The sequence below is a fragment of the Hipposideros armiger genome, unplaced genomic scaffold, assembly GCF_001890085.2.
Source record: "Hipposideros armiger isolate ML-2016 unplaced genomic scaffold, ASM189008v1 scaffold_821, whole genome shotgun sequence".
NCBI lineage: Eukaryota > Metazoa > Chordata > Mammalia > Chiroptera > Hipposideridae > Hipposideros > Hipposideros armiger.
The window spans coordinates 573,312-576,966 of NW_017732171.1; the positions used below are offsets into that span (position 1 = coordinate 573,312).

Here is a 3,655-nt window from a genome sequence, read left to right on the forward strand (position 1 = left end):
CTATAGGAAGAACACATAATCTGGAGATAAAAATAATATCTTATTTCTTTGCCAGACAAAATCTTAAATGTGAGTAAAATGGTTTGTAGGATTAAGTGAAAAATATCATAGCACTTTAAATTCTGAGAACTGGAGTTTAGAGTTGGATAACATCTAACCCAGTTCCCTTAATTTATAGAACTGTGCCCACTGGAGATGAATGGCACAAGGTCATATAAATAATTAAAGGCAGGGCCAAGATTGTGACCTAAGTCTCCTGGCTGTGAGTCCAGTATGCTTTCCCATCTAAGAATTTCCTTTCCTGCCAGAAAAGAGCAGGTTACACATCTGGTTGGAACCTTCTCTTGGTCTCAACGGTGGCAAAGATTACAGTGATTTGTGAAAAGCCTCTCAGCCAGTTTAGAAAACGTTCTGGCAGTTCCTCAAATAATCAAACGTAGTATGCTCTCTGCCCAAAGAAATCACACTATTAAGATTTAGAAACTTCCCAAGGGCATGGTTTCGTGTCATTCCCATTCAGATCATCATTTTCTGGGCACTGTAGAAAAAGAAGCCACTTTTTCCAATCCTAAAACCACTAGCCCAAATAAAGGCAAAGAAAAGGAGGCTGAGGATGGTGTTATTGCTTATGATGATTGTGGGGTCAAACTGACTGTTGCTTTTCAAGCCAAAGATGTGAAAGGATCTACTTCACCTCAAACAGGAGATAAGGTTGAATTTAGTATTAGTGACAGGGGGCCTGAACAGCCGATTGCAATTTGTGTGTGACTTTTAGGTCATAATTCTAACTCCAAAAAGCTCTTGGGTTATGTGGCGACTATGAAGGATAATTTTGGATTCACTGAAACAGCCAATCATGATAAGGCAATCTTTTTCTATTTCAGTGAGTTCTCCAGTGATGCCGACAGCCTGGAATTGGGGGATGTGGTCGAGTGCAGCTTGTCCAAAAGCAGGGGCAACGATGTCAATGCAGAAAAAGTCAACAAAACACACTCGGTGAATGGCATTACTGAGGAAGCTGATCCTATCATCTACTCTAGCCACAGCAATCACACAAGAAAAAGAAATAAAAGGCATCCAAATCAGTAAGGAGGAAGTAAAATTGTCATTATATGCAGATGACATGTTACCATATAGAGAGAACCCCAAAGACTCCATCAAAAAACTATTGGAACTGATAGACGAATTCAGTAAGGTAGCAGGATACAAGATCAATATTCAGAAATCAGTTGCATTTGTATATACCAATAATAAACTATCACAAGGAGCAATTAAGAAAACAGTCCCATTTACAATTGCTTCAAGAAATAAAAAATACTTAGGAATAAATTTAACCAAAGAAGTAAAAGAGCTGTACTCAGAAAATTATAAGACACCAAAGAAATAAATAAAAGGAGATACAAATGAATGGAAACACCTACCATGCTCATGGATATGAAGAATTAATATAGTTAAAATGTCCATACTGCCTAAAGCAATATATAGATTCAGGGCAATTACTATCAAACTACCAAGGGCATTTTTCACAGAAATAGAAAATATAATCCTAAAATTTATATGGAACCATAAAAGACCCCGAATAGCCACGGCAATCCTGAGAAATAAGAACAAAGTCGGGGGTATCATGCTACCAGACATCAAAACACACTACAAGGCTACAGTAATCAAAACAGCATGGTACTGGCATAAAAACAGGCGCATAGATCAATGGAACAGAATAGAGAGCCCAGAAATAAATCAGGGAAAGTCATTTGCCCCCTGAAGAGAGTTAATCCAACACAGACCAACACAGACAGAGTACCAAGGAATAATTGAGATCGTGGAAGAGGGGCATATGAAAGGTGAGGTCTATCCATTTTCCATAGTTGGAATGGCCAACAAAAGGGATTGCCTGCAGAAAGGGGAGAGTGTCAAGTGCCCATTGTGTGTCCTGGGCCAAAATGCACACTTTGGCCTATAACATCACACCACTGCCGAGTGCCACAGTGGAGTGTGTGAAAGATCAGTTTGGCTTCATTAACTATGAAGTAGGACATAGCAAGAAGCTCTTTTTCCATGTGAAAGAAATTCAGGATGGCATTGAGCTACAGGCTGGAGATGGGGTGGAATTCTCAGTGATTCTTAATCAGCACACTGGCAAGTGCAGGGCTTGTAATGTTTGGCAAGTCTGCGAGGGTCCCGAGGCTGAGAACATCACCCTAGAAGATGCCAGTGCTCCTCCCCTAATGGTTCTTTGTCAGCCAAGGAGACCAGATACCTTCTATTTGGTTATACTCTCTGTTCTCCTAGCCCAGCAAGACGCAATATAAATATTTGCAAAAACTGATCACCTCCTCAGGCATCTCCTATGATAGCCAAGCACATTGATTTACTTGAAATAGAAACATCAAATTTGATGGTTTTAAGTTAGTAAAATTGGACAAATTACCTACTTCTGTAAGTTCAAAATTCTGTATTTTTAAAAGCACCTGTACATTCACTGCATATTAGTTTTTGCATCTAAGAGAGATGTTTATACCACATTCTGTTGGTAATATATTTTAGGAATACTTAATAGCTCTTTACTATATGAAAACAAAATATTTCACTAGAAATCCTCAATCTGAAGAAACCAATGTGATAAGCCACACAAATGATTTTAGCATTTTGCAATTCTGCCCTACAGAAAAGCTCCTGTTTCACGGTAGCAAAAAAGTATGAGCTCCACATTAATAGATTCTGGTTTGACATAATAATGAAAAACATTTGAGTAGGGAGCAAGAACAATAACCCCATTTTTATACTTAGCAACTTTAAATATTTTCCTAGCAATGTCAGATGGCTGGTGACAGATATTAGGGAATAATGGCCCAATTTCTTTAGAACTGGTATTTGTGTCAAGTAAACATTAACGGGCCAAGTAAACAAGGATCAATAACATATATATTTATAAATATTACATACTCTATTCTATTTATATAAAATTATTCATGGTATTACTTTTAACATTTGTCATAGAAATAAAGCAATGAAGTCCATTTTTGCTTTGATAACTTATCAAATGAAAATAGATACTGTATGCCAACTGTCAAATAAGATTTGATTTTTTCCATCATCTTTATTATCTTTGGCAGTACTGATAAAATTAAAAACAGTGATTTAATAAATACCTAAACTTGAGCACAACCCTGAAATGGTATAGTAATGTGAGTAAAGAATATGCCTTTTAGTGTAATGTTTACTTATTTTGCCATTTCCTTTTTCCATGTAAGTATCCAAGTATGCTGTCTGCTAGTTAGTTTCATAGATTTCATTAATACAACACTGTCATCTAGTTCTTATCTAAATGGTTCACGAGACCAGCTAAAATCAACCAGAGCAACAGGCAGACATTTTTTAGCCCTCAAATCTCATTATTAATATTGTTAGATTTTTACACACAACATGAAATCAAAGAGAATAAAGCCAAATTCATAATGAATTATATATTAATGTATAGTCATGTGCAGTTGTGTGTGACATTTTTATTTTCTGACTTTATATAATTATCTGAGATCGGAGGACAAATCAATAGAAATTACCATATACCAATCAATTAATTATTTTTAATATCAGAGAGAGCCAAAGATATGCTATTTTAAGAGATCTCTAGTTTTCACTTTACAAATGTAGACCA

The 3,655-nt window shown here is 36.3% G+C and overlaps 1 pseudogene; it reads left to right on the forward strand.

Moving 5' to 3' along the window:
* The first annotated feature begins 441 nt into the window (after positions 1 to 441).
* Positions 442 to 2,309, forward strand: LOC109374417 (cold shock domain-containing protein E1 pseudogene; annotated as a pseudogene).
* The last annotated feature ends 1,346 nt before the right edge of the window (positions 2,310 to 3,655 follow it).